Source organism: Alnus glutinosa, chromosome 6 (assembly GCF_958979055.1).
Source record: "Alnus glutinosa chromosome 6, dhAlnGlut1.1, whole genome shotgun sequence".
NCBI lineage: Eukaryota > Viridiplantae > Streptophyta > Magnoliopsida > Fagales > Betulaceae > Alnus > Alnus glutinosa.
In genome coordinates, this window is record NC_084891.1 from 16,282,179 (window position 1) to 16,302,242 (window position 20,064).

General features: G+C 35.3%; 1 long non-coding RNA gene across 1 annotated transcript; it reads left to right on the forward strand.

Annotated features, from left to right (window-relative positions):
• Window positions 1–2,242: 2,242 nt before the first annotated feature.
• On the forward strand, window positions 2,243–4,879 carry LOC133870300 (uncharacterized). Its single transcript, XR_009900688.1, has 2 exons — window positions 2,243–2,602; window positions 4,708–4,879. It is a non-coding gene; the product is annotated as an uncharacterized LOC133870300 (long non-coding RNA).
• The last annotated feature ends 15,185 nt before the right edge of the window (window positions 4,880–20,064 follow it).

A 20,064-nucleotide genomic window follows, 5' to 3' on the forward strand; every position in this document is an offset into this window, starting at 1 on the left:
AATTGCTTCAAAAGGGCAGAGACAAGTATAGAAGTCCAAGCATGGAGAGCTTGCAATAAAGCACTTCCAACAAAATTTGTGAAATAACATGTGGTAGATTTTTATAATGGAATATAGCTTTAAAAACCACATAGCTTAAAAAATCAGACTTGTACACAAAATTGTTATGAAAAATTCATCAAACAAGTTTCATTCAAAGTGACCCTGCCAATTAATTGTAAGTAGCGTTTCTTGTATCAATTGAACTAAAAATTCACGACCTATTGACTCAGATCTTTTGTGTTGTTTCTTTAAATTATAGTTCACAGGAACATCTAAAACTTGTTGAAAAAAAAAGAAGTGCTCAAGCTAACAAAGACCCCAATCATCCCAGGCCAGTTAGCCAGTCAGTCATTTCATCGAGCAGAACATGTAACACCCAAAATTTTCATTCCATTCTGTTTTGCCATTTTATGTTTTATTTTCTACAGAATTCTCAACAACCAACCATAGAATTCCCAAACAAAATCATATCAAATATCTGAACCAAAACCCGTAAATCAAAAAATCAAATGTCTGAACCTAAGAGACCTTACCAGTATAATAATCTAACAACTTGCAAGCTATGCTTTACCAGTATAATATTACATGCTAACTTTAAGCAAAAGCCAAAATTTGTTCTTGAAAAAAAAAAGGAAAAAGACGAATTTAAGCACCACTATGACAGATTACCTGGAAAGGAAATGAGCTTAATCGAGCTCGATGAGATCCCCAATCCACGCAAAAATCTGTACCCCCGGTTAAAGGATCTAAAAGCTCAAGCTTTTGGGTATTGGCTTTTCAAGATCTAGGGCACGGAATAATGACCAAGAATCAGCCAAATCTCACCTAAAAACAACTAAAAAAATCGAATCTGGAGAGAAAATCAAAAGGAAAGATAAAAACAAAAACAAAAAAAAAAAACTAAGAAAACCTTACGGTGGATGGGCTCGGCGGCGGCGGTGGTTTGGCTGGGGCTGCTCGTGGTGGTACGGTGGTTGGGTCGTCAGAGTCGAACCGGAGATGGAGAACGCACGGTGGTTGGGTTTTGGCCGGAGATGGAAAAAGCACAGTGGAGTGGCAGGCTCGTGAGTGGTCGACAGTGGCGAATTGGCTACAGAGAAGAAGACGTACTGCACTGGTTTTGAATGGTCGCGGGAACTGGAAGACGGCCGGAACTGGAAGAACGACGGAGAACGAATGTTGGCCGAAGATGGAGAACGACGGTGGCGGGTCGTGCGTGGTGGTCGACGGTGGGAAGAAAATGGGTAGATGGAGAGAGGGAGGAAAAATTTGGGGGGAAGCTCGGGGAACAAAAATCAGAAAATGAGGTGCTGCAGTAGTTTTGTTTTCAAATTTTGAAATTTTTAATTTTTTTTTTTTAAACAAAAAAAAAATATTTTAAAACTGAAATGGCCCTTTCCACGTAGGAAAGGGCCGGGCAGGGGCCGGCAAGATGGCCCCTGCCTATCATTACTCTTGATTCTAAGCATTGGAATGTAGAATTTTGGACTATTTGGATTTTCTACCTGGGCGAACATTCGAAGTTGGATTCGGATGATCAGTGTGCAAAATGATCAAAGTTTCCAATGAACGATAGATGTTTGTTTGAAGAGATTTTTTGAAAAGGGATAAGACACCTCAACCCTTTTGAACGCCCCAACACGCCTATAAATAGAACCCTACGACCCTAAGCCTCCATCTACATTTCAAAAAACCCTAGAGAGAGAGAGAGAGTTGGATAGAGAAGGTGCTTATGTTGCGGATTATGCTCTGAGTCCCAATATTTTATGAATGACATTATAGTTTGTAATGAATAAAGATATCAGGAAAAATTACACTAATGGTCCATGTGGTTAGCCTAAATTACAAATTACTCGTTGTAGTATAAAAAATAATTGTAAGGTCCTTGTGATACGCGAAAATTACAAATTACTCATTGAAGTCGTTTTCCATCCACAAACTTAACAGAGTCTGTAATGCCCTAGATTTTTATTAGTCAATATATATTTTTAGAAAAAAAAAAAAAAAAATCTCATTTCTTGTAAGTTAAGTTAACTTAATCAATAAGTTGTAAAAAAAAAAAAAAAAAATCTCATTTCTTGTAAGTTAAGTTAACTTAATTAATAAGTAAAAAAAAAAAAAAATCTTACAACTTGCTCAACAAGTTGTCTTCTTATTTCTTCTTCTCTTTCTTCTTATTTTCTTCTTCCTCGCCTTTCTCTTCTTCCGCCCAAGACACACGGACAGGGAGAGACAGAGAGTGAGCGAGAGACTGAGGGAGAGAGAGAGATGCACAGAGAGAGAGAGATCGGGAGACAGAGAGAGACCGAGAGATCGGGAGAGAGGTAGCCGGAGGGGGAAGAGAACCGGCGAGCCCGTGACCCAGGGGAGGCCGATCCTCCATGGATCGACGCCGACGACCCGAGTTCTGGCCGATTCTACTTGTGGGTCGACGATTGATGGAGCCTGGACCGTGACCCGTGAACTTAGCCGAATCGTGACCCGAAACACCCAAAAACCCGATCCTCCAAGATCGGTGACCTGAGCCGAAATCCGGCGACCTTTCCGGCGGATTTTCTGGGTAAATTCCTAAAATAATTCTTAGTTAAATGCTTAATTTGAGGATTGATTGGGATGATTCTTAAGCTTGTTTTCCGGTTGATTGTTGTGATTTTTCTGCTGAGTGTACAGTTTGACTAAACCATGTAGTGTCCTTTGTTTTGGACAGTAGCCGTGTGATATAGGTGTTGTGAAGTATTTCTGCTTGTGGTGATTTTGGATAATTGGCAGTGGGTGTTTGTGATTCGGTTCAGTGTATGATTTTGGAATGAGGGTTTGGGATTAGGTAGCCGTGTTGGCCGAACAGTGTTAAGTATGGGTGTTTTCTTGTTGATTCCATCTAGTTGATTTATAGTTTATGTGTTCTTAGTGCGGGCTGTATGAATTGCGGATTAAGAGTACTTATTATGTTTGAGGATTTTGTTGCAGATTATGGGTATTTTATGGGTTTTGGCTTATTGTTTGGCTAAATGATAATTGGGTTTGGATTTTATTTTGATTCGACTTAGTAGATGCTAACATGATTTTGGATACTTCTCTCATTTAATTAAGTTGTGGATGAGGGCTGATTTGAGATTTGATTTTGAGTAGTTTGTGAATGATGGTATGTAGAGAACATAATAGTTATTGAAGATTTTGGATACTTTAATTTTGTTAGAGATTTGTTGAACTTATATTGGTTAATTCAAAGTATAATTTTCGAGTATTAATGATTTAGTGATGGATATTACTGTTGAATTAGGATCTTGACGGCAGGAATATTATTCTTAAAAATTGAGTTGTAAATTGAGTTTGGAGTTCTTTTAAACAGGATTTTGTGAGAAGTACTGAATAGATGCATTGTAGGGTAATTATGATTCTTTGATGGTTTTCTTGAATTATTGTGTGATTTTAATTGCTGTTTTTGTAAATGGTCTGGGTGATTTATTTTGGAAGATGACATTAGTGAATGATTTTGGTATGAGTTACAGATTGGTGATTTAAGAATTGTTGCAGTTGAGATTTTATGAATGTTTTGTGAATCAAGTGTTAATATATTTAGTACTTGCTAAACTTGATTGGCATGAGTTAGAATAATATTAAGTTGTTTGGGTCATGGACTCTCGGACTAAGGAATAGGTTTTCAAGGGGGGTTGCCATTTTTGGAAGATTTTGTGTGATTGGGGCTGAATGAGTTACGCTCGTTGGTAGTTAAGTCACTAAGTAATATTGTGGATTTAAGGTTGTTGACAGACCGTACAATTTGGAGAATCTCGGGTTACGTGTTATGTATACTTTAATTTAAGTTTTAGGCTTCAAATTTTAGAATGTTCTTCTAAGATTCTTCTAAGATTCTTTAGGTAAAAGCTTGACTCCGATGCTAACGGCTAGTCCAGGTAAGGGAACACAACCTAAAAACTCCGACAAAATTTTAATAAGACTTTTCAAAAGAAAAAGTCGGGGATTTTTCCTAAACACCTATATTCCTTTATATTAATTATCTCTTTAATATTTTGGCATGATAATATTCTTATTATCGAATGTGATTGAGAAATCATGTGATTATATGATATCAAATGTATATGTGTTATATGATGATTTCATGAGGTTTTGGTATAGTTGTATTTGTGCACTATATTGTATATATTGCATGTACTCCATGTGAGCGAAAAATGATGGCATCATTGTAATTTATGTGCATATATTACACACAGTTTTGCCCCACGGCTGTATCGAGTGTTGATCCGGATTCAAGTAGGGGTAGCATGGCAACCACACTAAAAGTGTGGGCTATCGGTCGGGGGGTCTTCACCTAGGGAAGTTCCTAACCCGACAACTCTTCTCTGTGACGACAGGATGAGCGTTTTGGGCCTTCGGGATCGGTCCCCATGGATATGCCAAACGTAACGTGCGCCGCTCACGGTTAAATAGCGGAGGTGGGCCGGTGGAGGGTAAAACTGACACACTGTATAAATGATTCAAGCACCATGTTGCATTTAATCTAATTATATGTCATTTAACTATTTCTTTACTTGCTAAATTACTTGAACTCTATTTAGTGTTCCTGAAAAGAAAATTACACTTTTATTGTTGTGATTTCCTCACTGCGTTGTCAAACTCACCCCTTATTTCCCCAAATCTTTTCAGATAACACAGTAAGACGGAGTTATTTCTTTGTAATGGCGTAGAACTCGCTAAAAGCAATAGTCATTGTGGATCGACCAAACCTTTACTTTGTATAGTATATTTCTTATTGAAATTCATGGTGTTGTAAAAGATTTATTATTAGACATGAATAATATAATAAGAAGTTACAATTTATATGTTGTAAATGTACGCTTCCATTTAAATCGTTTTAACCACTCAAACTCGCGTTTCCCCTTTTATCCCAAAACGGGGGCGTGACAGAGTCGGTTAGGTTGCCACATCAGTTCTGATAAAAATGTGACACGTGTCACTCTTAATAAAAAACCGGGTTATTCTATTCCACCTCTTATAAATAAAAGAACTTAAACCAAAATACTTAATAGCATGACGATATATTTATACAAAACTTCTACCTCGAGCACACGCAATGGAGCCGTAGACAGTCAAGTGAAATACAATCCACAGAAATAATTTGATCTATGGATAACATCATTGTGGTAAAGGTCGTAATTTTAGAGGAATCACTACCGCAGGGCATAGAGGGGGAGGTCATAAGTGTCTATACTGTAAAATCGATTTTCGATGGAATGAAAAAGACATATATGGTAGAATCGTAACCATAGAATACAACCCTAATCGAAATGCATACATTTGTAACACTCCACCTTTGAAAGATTCATGCGCAAAACATGGATTTATGAAATTGAACTATTTGTAAAGATAGTTAAATGATCCAGCAGAACAACTCAAAAGATAAAGAAGTATCGTTAATTTCTTCATGCTCGTTCCAAGTTCGAAGTACCATTTGTACAAATAAGAATCCCCTTCGTTACATGATTTCTTCTTCATATAGATAGATATAGGATCTATGGAGCAATTACTTAGAAGTACATTTTGTACAACAACCTTTCCTATCTGAGGAGTAAGAAGAAATTTGTTTGCCATATAGCCAAGGAGTGGTCGTACAACCAATAAGTAATCATGTTCTTGTTGTTCATATTAAAATATCATAGTTATTTACATGTTTTTAGTAAAGTTTGATCTTGGCTTGTGAATTTTTATTTTTGTTGTGCATCTATCATTTATGCAATATTTTCAATAGCTTATTCTTCAAACAAGGTAATTTTTTTAGCCTAACATTGTTTTTAGTAGTATTGTAATGCTCCCAAAATTAAATAATTATATGAGAAAAGTATACATATCCTCCTCAAATTACCACTCAATTGTCAATGTACCCCCCAAACTACCAATTATTTCAATGTCCCCCTAAGACCAACAAAAAGACAAAATTGACCCTAAATTTTTTTGAATAAGACAAAAATGTCCTTATAAATTCAAAAAATAAAAAACTAAAACTAAAAAAATAATTTAAAAAAACTAAAAAAAATTATTTTTTAAAAAACAATTTTAAAAAATTAAATAAAAAACGAAAAAAAAAAATAAAACAACAAAAAAGAACGATTTTTTTTTTTTAAAAAAAAAAAAGAAAAAAAAATTGAAAATTAAAAAAATATATTTTTTGAAAAAAAAAAAAGACAAAACAAACGAAAAAGAAAAAATAAAAACCATTTTTTTATTAAATTAAAAAAACGAAAAGAACATTTTTTTTTTAAAAAAAAAATAACTGAAAATTATTTTAAAAAAAAAACAGTTTTGATTTTATTTTAATTTTTTTGGAATAAATTTTTGTTATTTTATATTTTTTTTATTAATTTTTTTAGTTTTTATTTTATTTTTAATAATTTTATGAAATGTTTTTTTGTCATTAGGGAAATATTGACATTTTTTGGTAGTTTAGGAAAGTACATTGACACAATTGGTAGTTTGAGGGGTACATTGAATACTTTTCCAACCATAAGTACTTTCCAAAATATTTCCTATTAATGCTTCTATAATTTAGGCTCAATTCAAACAGTACCTTAATTCCTTCAAAGCATCAAACATATAGAGGATAAAGCTGTCCTTCATTCACAAATAAGATTAGAGGATTAAATACATGTTCACTATGCAGTAATCCTCATAAAAGAATAGATATCGTTATTTTTTACTTGTAAATTCACATGGACAACAAGTAAACGATTCAACTTCCATTTCCTACAACATTAGTATCAATTTTAACCCTAAAAGCAAGGTTGTCTAGATTAAACACAAGTATACCCAACCTTTGATGCCACAGTTCACTGTTATCAACGGTTGCTTTGTTGCAAATTATAATAGGCTCTGAAGTGAGACCAGGGAGGCTATAGCAGTTGTCAATAGTCTGTTCTCCTCCCATTAGCCACTTGCCACTACTGTCAAAGATATTGTATTCCTTTTTGGAGAATTGAACCACCAAGTCATTGTCGCAGAATTGGCTGATGCTGATGAGATTTGCCTTGAGTCCTTCCACATATAAGGCTTCTTGAGATGCTCCCAGTCCCGAAATATCAATAAGCCCTTTTCCGATGACCTTGGATTGACTTCTATCTCTATAGGTGATTTTTCCTCCTCTGCCCATCTGAATTTCCTTTACAATTGTCTTGTCGCCTGCCGTATGTTTAGAGCATCCACTATCCAAATACCACAAACAAGTATCAAGTATTTTCAAGGCAGTATGAGCAACCAAACACAGGTTGTCTTCTTTTTTAATTCAGACTTGTTTATTGTTGGTATTCTTCCTTTTATTAAATATGACAAATTTCTTCTCATTAGGGGTAAGGCGTCCTAGCTTTTTACTAATGAGTTTGACTTGATCGCTTAAGGTCTTGACTTGGTTCTCAATACCAGGTTCATCTTTCCTAGGCACATGCTGTTTATCCCAAGGTTTCTGAGAACGTATCTGAAAGCAATTAGGGCGGATATGACCACTTAAAATTGGAATTTTTATGATTAGTCCCTTTAGCACTTTTACCCTTGTCCCCACAAGTAGATTGAGTATAATGATTAGACATACTAAGCTTAACAAACATAGTTCTATAAGCAAGCATAGCATGTAAAAAAGAAGCAATACTATCAATACACAAAGTATAATCAAAAGGTTTTTTGATTTTATTAGAGCATCTTCCAAAGACCTAATTTTTGCAATAAGAACATCTTTTGCTATTTCAAAATTGTTAAGTCTTTGTAGATGGTCAATGCTAGAAGTTTGAAAATCTTCAAATTTTTTGAACAATTCAATGCATATCCTCTAAAGTTCTCATTTTTCCATCAAATCAAAATTGATAGACATGATAAAATATAGAAGTAAAAAAAAAATATGAGAATCACACTCAGGAAATTAATCCGAACACGAGTATACTTGCTCTGATACCAATTGAAAAATAAAAGACTTATAATTTACCATGTGTGTGTATGATCAATGTGTAATAAAATATCTAAATGGGAAATTTAAAGAAGACAGATATTTTGTTAATGAAGTGGAAACTCTATTAAGGAAAAAACCACTCCGGCGCAGCCAAACGCAGGATATCCACTATTCAAAAAACAAAGCTAGTAACAAAGCAGTAACACTCGCATACCCCGATGCAGAGATCGTACCTTGTACTCTAACACGTACCTATGTGTGAATGTTTCCCAACCAGGTCTCCTACCTGAAATGGGTCTTTAATGGAATCCTTTAGCTTAGGGCTCCTCCCTAAGCTAGACTTGACAGATCAAATCACACAATGGACAACTCGTAGAGAGCTAGCAAATCTCACAATTTCTACCTAAACACCTTTTTAAGTTCAAATGAATTCAATACCAACTTTTGTAAATAATAGATGCCTAGATACCTCTATTTATAAGCTTTTAAAAACCTAATTCAACACTAATTCAGAGTTCTCTGGGCGGCGTCCGGACGTAGGTTGAAAGCGTCTGGACGGTAAACTGCAACCGACTTCCATAACGCACTTCACGCGTTTCATTATTAAGGTCGTGCCCAGACGGTGTTGCCCTAGTGTCCAGACGGTTGCAAGCTGTCTTCACCAATCCGTGTCTGCAAAGGAATTCAGATTCTTCTCAAACACTGACTAGTGTCCAGACGATGTTGCCCTATCGTCTGGACGGATCATGCTGAGCTGTTCAGAATCTTCTCGAACTGATGAGTGTCCGGACGTGTCTTTGATCCGTCTGGACAGAAACAAGGGATCCAACTTTTGCTGAGTTGGAAACTGCGTAGAATCTTCCTGGAATTCTGAAATAGCCTTTCTTGATGCTTGTGACACTGAAACTTGTCATATTAAGGCCCTTTCCATATTAGAGAAATAAACTTTGAATATTTGAAGACTCTGAAATAATACGGCATCCCTGTTAAAGCAGCACACTTACATGGTAGTGATTTTGTCAACAGAATGTAGCCAATAAAACTAACACAAACGTGCCATAAGGTTTTCAAAATCCATATCGCCAAATCAAACACCACATTTGTGTATTTACTCATACAACTGATAAGCAAATTGTAACTACCCGCATTTTGTAAAAAGGCGTAAGTGAAAATTTCGATTTTGCACGTGACGTTACAACGTCATCAGAGTTATAAAATAGCAGCAGAATATAATTTTTACATAAAGACTTGGCAATTATAACACAATACATTGAGCTACCTGAAATTCCTCTAGACATTTATTAAAAATCATTTAGTTTCCTTTACACTAATTACAATGAAACACGTGTCATGTATGACATGAAAGCATACATGGAAACTTACTACATACAAGCAAATCATTAAACATATTACATACAAATCAGTACAACCATTAATAATTACAAAGCAATGGAACCTAACTACATTAACTTTAGATCTCTTAAGCTAGCAGTTAATCCAATCCATAATCTTCAGAACTTGCGCAATCATCTATGAGATGGTGGTTATTACCACAACCCCATAGTTACATAAGTGAGCTAACTGTCATTCAACAATATAATGTATTATGCGTTATTTAAGGACAGAGATAACACAATGATGAGATGACAGTTTTATATGTAGAGTCTTAAATAGTTCAATTTAGTTCGTTCACTCCACTCGCATGGGCCGTTCCCTGATTAGTGGCTATCCTCGGGGCCGTTCTCCCTACATTACTTTTTATTAGCATATTTTCGTATTATCAGAGACCTCCCTCCTCTAGTACTTTAAGAGCCGTTCCAATCAATATTATTATTATGGTTTCTGGATCAGGCACTATTCGTATCCTGAACCTTTGGAATCCGTTCATTCCCAATATTAATAGATTCATTATTCACATCATGCAATATTCATTCACACGCATCCAATTTAAATAAAACATAAACATAACACTATTGAAATTCAGTACTACCCTCAGTAAGTATTTTATACTTACAGCCCTTTTGTACAGTCTCAGTTCATCATTTGCAACAAATACATATATAAGTGCATAGAAGGTCAATATCATTACTTTTTAGAAATTCATGCCTAAACATGAACTCTAATCATTCATATATGCATACATAGAAACAATTATCTTTGGAAAATCATCTACATTGATTGTACACACATATGTTATCATTATCAGTTCTCTTTTCCATCAAAGAGAATCTTAACATAATTAGCTTATCATTATGATCGGAATTCAACATGTTAATTTCAAAATATTAACACCCTAATCCCTATTTCCATAAAAGTACTAAAACCACTTATCTTTATAAATAGAACTATAGAAATTCTAATTCAATTGATCATTTTAACTAAATCAATAGTGATTAAGATTATAGCAACTAGGGGTGTACAAGCGGTGCGGTTAATAACCGCTAATAACCGGTAACCGGCCATAACCGGCTATAACCGTTAACCGGAAAAATCGGGAAACCGGAAATAATCGCAATCAGATAACCGAGTAACCGGTTATTGCTCTTTGAAAATCCAATTAATAACCGGGTAACCGCAACCAGTTTTTATTTTATATATATATTATTAGTATTATAGACACGCTCGGCAGTATGTTTACTGTCTAAGTGTCTAGTTGGATTTGTAATTATTTTTTTCCTTGTCATTTGTGACTTGTGTTGTGAGGAATTGAGGATGGCAATATGGCATATTGGGCTATTGGCATTTGGCAGTGGCAGTGCAGGTGTAGGATACTTGGATTTGTAGTGTTTTTTTTTTTTTTATTCATCTATCGTTGCATTCATGTTATGTTGTTAATTTGTTATGGAAATTGCCAAATTGAAAATTTGAGTTGCTGGAAAGTAGCCAAATATTGGTTTTTTATTAAAAAAAATTAAAAATTGCAACAATAAAAGAAAACCGGTTGTCCGGTTAATAACCGGTTTAAAATAACTGAATAACCGGCGGTTGGTAAAAACCGCAACCGGTAGGCCGGTTACGGTTGCGGTTGTTAAAATAAGCATAACCGGGGATCCCGGTTGCGGTAGCGGTTATGAGCAAATAACCGCTACCGCAACTGCTTGTACACCCCTAATAGCAACACAAGATACTCGAATCTCATAATCAATTTAGATATTAATCCATCAAGACTCTAAATTTAAAAGGATCAAGAACTTAATTCCCAATTTGTCCCTTCAATCAAAAACAACCAACACTTATTCTTATATATATATTTTCCTTAAATTATAAAACTCACCCAAACCTCATAAAACATCATAATTGCTCAAAGCAAAAACATAGCTAAAATATGGCATCACTCAAACAATGAATTAAGCTTCAAAGCTAATAGGTTTAACCAAAGAACATTAACCCAAATATATCACTTATATACATCCAGCCAATACTCATAAAATAGAGAACACCACAGGGCCAAGCATTGGGAAAATATATCAAAATAGGAGAACCTGGTTTCAAAGCTTGATAACAACTCACACAGTGAACTAAAATAGGTGCCCAACAACATCATGAAAATCATAGCCAACCAAAACCTCAAAATCCTATAATCATAGCAATTGGGTAATACATCACATATTAATTAATCATCAACAACCAAAATCAACATATAGCTTCAATCAACCAACATCAATCCAAAATCCAGCCAACAATAGGGAATATACCACAAACAACTGAAATAGGGAACACTCGGCCAGTACTACACAGCCAATCAAGAAATCTACCCATGGGAAACCCATCCACAAAACAGGACAGTATTCGGCCAACAGCAGGAGAATCGGTCCAACTACAAAACAGGGGTACACGGCTAAATAGGGAATACACATCATACATATACAAATCCAAGGACACCTATATACCCATTCGGCTATTCCAATAAATCACACCATCACTTCACTTCAAAACATACCCAAATCATCAAAATGACTCAACCGGGATATCACAAGCAATCGGACAGCCCCAATAACAACAAGAAATCCAATCAATCGAAAATCAACAATAATAAACCGATTACTCAAATGAAATCACAAGAATTTACTCACTTAGGATACAGCCAGAAAACTCACTGAAAAATTGCTCATGGAGGACCGGGTTTCTGGGGTTCTGATCCTCCTTTGGGCTTACCGGTTTTCTTTGGGTTTCACCAGAAATCGCGTCCTAAGCACCACCGAAGTCGACCCACCGGAAGATTGGCAGGAAATCATGTCCTACCCGCCGGGAAACGGCTTTGCCTCCTCTCGGGTTCACGGGTCTCACGAGTTATGGGCTTTCATGAATGATGACCACCGAAATCGGACCTATGGCGATGACCCACTGGTGTCAACCGCATCAGCCACCGGCAACCCATGGAATTTTGGGCCTCCGGCCATTCTCGGGTCCCCTGGGCTTGCAGGTTCTCTCTCGAGTTCCCTCTCAGCTCTCCGATCTCTCTCTCACTCTCGAGTTTCTCTCTCTAACTCACAGTCTCACGATCTCTCTCCCTGATCTCATCTATTGTTAGGGATAAAATTAACCCTAGAGACACGTGGATTCAGAAACATCTCGGAGTTATGCCTCGGACATTTATTTCGGCCAGCAAAGAAAAGATTGCCTAGGTATAAATATGTCTCGGAGGTATAACGACGTCTCGGTGCAAATACATCTCGGAGGCATAACGACGTCTCGGTCTTAACACTCCAGGTTACGATATGTAGAACATCCCGAGATCTCCTAGTCTGAATGGAGCGAACATATCTCGGATATTTGGGTCTCGGAGTAACATCGCCTCGGAGGTGACATCAAGTCGGTACAATAACGTCTCGGCCTTTCACAACCCTGTAATGGTGCGGCGATATCCCGAGATCTCCAAGGCGGAGCGAACATATCTCGGATATCATCACCTCGGAGTTTGGTTGAAAGTTTGCAGCAGATGTCTTAGAATACGATAAGGATAGAATTCCATAAGATCAGGGAAAAAACCGCAATTCCATGATTAATGGGATAAGGTAGTTATTTATCTTAAATCAAATTTCAAGAGATACAAGCGCGGAGATACAAGTGCAATCAAACTGCAGATTCTACAATCTCATTCAAATTCTCTGAAGATAAGATTCAACTAAGCTAGGATTCAAACTCCTAATCCAACTAGGCGTCAAGAATTCTAGTAAGGTAGCAAGTCTGGTAAGACCACGAGCCCAGCCTATAAATAAAGACCACTGCACCAGGTATGAGATCACGCATTCTCTGAGTTCTTGAGATTGAGATATTCATCAGGAAATTGATTTGAACTGACTTAGACATCGGAGTGGGCGTAGTCGGCACCCCCGACGAGTTGTTTGTTATTTTTGCAGGATTGGAGTAGTTGATCAGGATCCAGTAGCGAATCACCAGGCGACACGACACCATACCGGAAACTGTATCAACATCTATCTTTCTCTCTTCCTCGTCGGTGTACAGAAATGAAGAAGGAAGAAGAATGAAGAAATAAAGAGGAAAGAAGAAGAAAAATAAGAAAGAAGAGGAACCGGGTGTGGGGAACTGAAGAGAGAGAGAGAGAGGTTCAGATTATATAAAAAATATAAGGGGTAATTACCTTTTTCTCCCATGAACTACCAACTTTTGCGCAAAGCCCCCACAAACTACCAACTCGACCAAAATAGAGCATTCAACTACCAAACACAACCATTTCCCCCCCTTCCGTCAATTAGAGGGTTAAAACAAACGGTCAACGGGTCACGTGACCGTCACATGCCGTTTTACATGGGGGCATGTTGGAAGATGGTAGTAGTTCATGGAGGCATGTTAAAAGATGGTGGTAGTTCATGGAGGGAAAATAGAAAGAAAATGAGGGTAAAACAGCATGTGACGGTCACGTGACCCGTTGACCGTTTGTTTTAGCCCCTTTGACAGACGGAAGGGGGGAAAATGGTTGTCTTTGGTAGTTGAATGCTCTATTTTGGTTGAGTTGGTAGTTTGTGGGGGCTTTGCGCAAAAGTTGGTATTTCATGGGGGGAAAATGTAATTACCCCAAAATATAAGATAAGATATTTTCATACAAAACTTAGCTATTAAGTTTTATGAGATATTTAGTATGAAACTTAGTAATTAAATTTTCATAAAATATCTTTAGATATTATATCAATGTATATTTTTACATTGGGTCTTTACCAATATGTATAATTCATTAAGATTATAATCTAAGTCTGTTTTGAGTCTAGTTCGTTTCATTGTTTATATTATTACATTAATAATATTATTGTATCAATAATATTATAACACAACAAATATTATAATATATATCAAATATATATATCGTACCAAATAATAAATATTACACAATAATATTATTCATCAATATTACTATATCAATTAGCCCACTGGATAATTCAGTTTGTCTATTTAATAATTTAGTAATATTATTAGAGTCTAATAATATTATTCTTTATTTATAAAATCATGGTTTGTAAATAATAAGACTAAAGAATATTTATTTTCATAAATATTCATATAATCTTATTAATTTATCGGGGATAAAATATGGTGTCTAAAGCCACGTATTTTATTAACTACTAGATGTGAATATTGATTCCTACAATATTAGGTCGTTCAAGTCTTGTGGATCGAACGTCAATTCTAAACTTGTCTATTTTACTCAGTCTTAAATTCTAATTTAAGACATTTTATTTTATGGCTTAAAATCTAGGGCGCTACATAATTTCTAATTTAAGACATTTTATTTAATGATTTAAAATCTGGGGCACTACACAAATAAGCCTTATACATTGTTCAAAGTTCCATAAAAATGCATATTAAATTATTCAATGAATCCAACCATTCAACAAATACCTAATTGAATTAAATCATTCAATCTATCCGTTTGATAAACAAATCACAATGGATATCCGATTTCAATCGAATGATTAATTGTATCATTTAGTTGAAACACATCGAATATCCAACTTTTCTCAATTAATAATCATAACTTTCAATCAAATGAAATTAATCAATTAATTGAATTGGTTTAAACAACACTTTGATTAAACATAGAAATTGTATAAATAAAACAACACGAATGTGAGTGTTAATCAATGTCGATATTTCATCTGCAACCTTAGTTTAAGATTTTAGCATCTCATGACTAAAAACAACATCCTAACTTGAATTAAAAACATAAACATGAATAACTTACAAAGGAAAAACTTTCAAAGAGCTCAAGAACGGCTCTAGGCCGAAAGTAATCTTTCAACAGCGCCTCCTAACGTGTGTTTACAAGAGAAAAGACTAATATAAATAATAAAAATCTAGGGTTTTGGTGCTGTCAGGTCAGGCGTAGTGCGCTCGATTGCATGCTAGGTGCACTCGAGCGTACTCGGGATTTCTTCAGTTCATCAACGGTGCAGCGTATACGCGTTGCTTGCTTCATCATATGCGGGTGTGCGCTCGAGCGTGCTTGGGTAGGCTTGCACAGTCCAGAATTTCACTTATTTTTCCGCTTCTTTGCAATTCCATATAAAGACCGTCATTTTCTCTCAATGACCTGCAAAACACTAAAACACAAAAACTAACCAAAAAATCAGAAAATAACAAAGCTAAAGGGTTTAGCAAATGCAAATTAAGGGGTCCAAATATAAAATATTTGGTACTCATTAAATACAAATCACAGTTAAAGTTCAATCCAAATCTTAGAAATAACATGATCAAGCATTCACAATATGTACAACAAGACAACAAAATGTTTTTTTTTACCCCAAAACTTAAAAGATACATTGTCCCCAATGTATAAATAGAGATACAATATCGGGTGGAAAGGAAAATGTGAGGCGAAAGTACTCCCCCAAACTTTGATGTAAGAATATCTGTCCTGAAAAACAAAGCACTAATCCAGCCAAATAAAAAAAACTGCATCATAAAAAATAGTAGGAGAAGTGTCGGTAAGCGAACAAAATAAAAAATAAACAAAAAGAAAAAGACAGGAATGTAATGGTTTTTCTTCCATAAGCGCTAAGTTTAATGTCTTTAGCATAACCTTTCAAAATTGACATCATATGGGTAGATCAATGAGTTGGAGTGAAAAATGATAATTTGTTAGGATGCCAGGAAATGAATCTTCAACAAATTCTTTTAGTATATCTAGGAAGAAACACTCATTCTTAGATGGCGGTTGTTGGGCAGCATTGAAGATGTTGAGCTTACTCCCACATTCTCAATAGGCTCTTCGAGATGTTGAGGAAACTAAGCTTTGGACTCATATTCCATCTCAAGAGGAGCTGGGTATGGATTTGGATTGTTCGGGAGTTCAAAATGCTCATCCTTCCTTTCCTCCACCTCATTGTCAACCATCGTTCTAAGTTTGGTGTTAGCCTGGACCTGCTCATAATGAGAACTACTTGAAGCATTTTCATCAATCATGTAGTACAAAGAATTGTCTTCAAATTGACTCCAAAGCTTCTCTTCCTCTATCTGATTGAGTGCATTAACTAGCTGTTCCACTTGAAATTCTAGCTTTGGCTATGGATTGAGAGTGGGAATGCAGCAATTGAGTGTCTGCCTCAAGTTTGCCGATGGCCGCCAACACTTTATCCTTAAAGTCAGCACTGTATGTAGATGATTGCCTTTCCTGGTGGGGAGGATAGAATTTAGATGGTGGATAGAAAGATTGACTGTTGGACTGGGGATCGTTTCTCCATCTTGAATCGTAATAATCAGAGTAAGGATCATTCTTGATCTGGAGAAAGCCACTAGCGCTAAATCAAAGTGCTCAAACCCAAAGTGAGTTTGATAACCTTCATATGAGTCTATAGCCATGGTTCAAGGTCAAGGTCGCAAAGAATGGCAACCAATCATTCTTTAAGCAAAAACAAATAACAATATATACAAAATGAAAAAAAAAACAAAAAAAAAACAAAAAACAAAAAAAAAATCAAAGGTTACAGCTTTTTGTGGGGTATGCGGTAGCTTCAGTACTACTGGGTTGTCGCTAGTCTGCTCTGAGAAATTACGCTTGAGCCCTTTTGTGCAACAGTGCTGCGCTCGAGTTCAATTGGAATTGCGTGTGAGCGCTTTCTGATAGTGCTGAACCTGAACCTGAAAAATAGAAAAACACTATAACAAGATATGAGAAATTAATATGTACAATATCCTAGACTAGGAGTCAAATTAGATTCAATCCCAAAAACTTAACTATGCAACTATAATTGTCCATGTCAACGGCGCCAAAAATTGATGTGGTCTTGAGTGTATCAATAATAAAATAACCACTCCTAATAGAACAAATTTTTGTAGGATAGGTCTATGTGAGTATGTCAAACCTCAATGACTGTTTAGTTGTTGTTAAGTTAATGAAATTAATTATAATCTAATTCAGAAAAGATGTTTGGTTTTTGTTTTGCAATTGAAACTAAAAAAAAACGTAAAATTAGAAGTAAAATAAGCCGGAGAAGATATAGATGATTGATTTCACCGCTAACCGCGTAATAATGATAAATTGCATTTAACATGAAAATTTCACTTACATGAATGATATGACTCGTATATGTTTATCAAGCATCCAACGATGTCGTCAAGAAATTTCTTTTATTAAAAAATAAGAATAGTCCATCTTCGATTGACACAGATCATACACCTAATGACTAAGATGTGGTACGATCCATCTTCCCTATGTATGAACTATCAAATTTCTTAAATAGCATACACGTAATAAAGGGATAAGCATAACTCATCTTTCAACAATGCATGAATTGTTCTACCTAAATTAAACCAACTAGGGTATAGAACAATTTATCCTTCCTAGTCATGACATATCAAACTCTCTTGAATTTGTGTCCATTAAAACCGTTGTAACAACATCATTCATACAATCATAGAAAATACGAAAGTTGAGTTCTATAGAAATAAACAACTTTCTAAGACAAGATAAAATGTTTATTAAAATTGAATATAAACATTAAAGCATAATTTCAAGATTAAACAACCATCATTCATGTTCATTGAATTCTTAAAGAAAACACAATTACACTAATATTACTTGGAAATGGTTACATCAATACTCTATGGATGATTTAACCACTCATGGAGATGCTGGAAACAACCTTTGTTGAGGAGAATTCTATTCGAAGAAGTTGCTGTAATGTGACTCTTTTTAGTGAACAAATTTAAGGTGTATACAAGAGCAACCTTAGTTGATTTCGTGGCCTTCTAGGACTTCTAGTCCAAGTGAGAAAAGTAAAACTTCTTTCATTTTTTGATTATGCTTTGTTGTCAATTTCTGCAGCACGAATGCGCTTGAGCTCACCATGTCTTGGGTTCCTGCTGGTGGCCTGATGGTATGATGAGCTCGAGCTCACCATGTCGTGGTAGAATTTCAGAATTTTGCTTTGAAGCTTTAAACTGTCAGATTTAATCATGTTTTTCTTTAGGTACATAAAAATGCATAAAACACAAAAACCACACAAAACATTATATTACAATAAAACTAAGCGACTAATATATGCGAGTTAAGGGGCTCGAATACGCAATATTCAACGCTTATTAGTTATGAAGGACAAGTCCTTAAAGATGTGAGTAGTAAGCTCTCACAGTTAAAGGGAACAATCCCTTATGATGATATGTATAGTATGCGCAATGATATCCTAGAAGCCGTTGGAAATAAGTTCCTAGAGTGATAAGTAAGAAAGAATGTAAAATACTGAATAGAACTAATGAAAGCATGTATTGCATAATTTACTATGATAGATATGTTGTGAATTGTTAGGATTTTCATGCTAGATGTATCAATATGTATATGTGTCTGAATGAGACATAGCATATGTATACCGTTATAAATAGTTGCATATGATGTTTTCACATGTGTCATGCTTAGATATGTTTATATGCTTGTGTTATGCTACTTAAGAGGGTGTGACACACATGTATATGGGTGTAAGTAAGTTGTGAAGCTTTACAATTCTAGGCTTAGATATGCTTATATGCATGTGTTTTGCTACTCCAATGGGTGAGATGTACGTATATCTATATCGATGAGTTATACAGTATACTTACATATGATATGACTTAGATGAGTTTGTATGTGTGTGTTCTAAGGGTAAGTTTGGGTCATGTACATATATGCTTAGATAATATATTATATTTAAAGGTTTTTATAACTACAATATTTACTTCATCAGCTACGAACTATTTTTAAAAAAAAAATGTAAATCCAAAGGTAGCTGTTATTGTAAACTTACATAGAAAGTGAAAAGTCGACTCATTGTGAAAATTTTGTGATTTTTATACTCGCTGAGCCTGTGGACTCATATTTTCTACTGGACGAACAAGGTGATTCCACAATCACTTATATGATATTGTTGCTGCAAGTACCAAAGATTTGGATCCGATATCCGCATACTTAGGTTATTATGATTGAGGTCATGGGATGCCGGGTGTTTTGGGTTTGACTCATAGCTTAGCCAATCTTTTGTATATATTTTGTCATGTCTATGGAGCTTTATGGTATAAATATATGATTTGTGTCGCATGTGACACTTTTGTATAGCCATTCTTTGTAATGTAATGGATAAAATGTTTAAGCTTTAGTGATATATATATCTATTTGTCAGCTCTATGTATTATGTAAGTTTTTGTTAAGTTAACGTTTCTGCTGCTATGTCTTCATCTATGATATGATATGATATGTTCATGGATGAGATGATGATAGGTATAAATAAGTTATTGTGTCGATTCGGTTTCAAAAAAAAATGGTGCGTTGAACCGGGTCACCACACATCTCCTCCTACATATTCCATTTGTTGTCCAAACAAGGACCCATGATAATAAATCTCGAGTTCAACAAAGACATTAGCCATTATTATACGAAAATCAAACAGGTAGTTAAGACACATCCAATATAGTATTCAATGTTAATAGTTGGCCACTTTATACTTCACTAAACAACCGACAATAACACGTGTATTAAAGGCCCTACTATAAAACCATCTCTATACCACCGACATAAATGTGAAAGCCATATACTAAAAGAATCATAAAAGAACAATAAATTGGCTCTAAATCTGTAAAAGGGACCTAAAGTC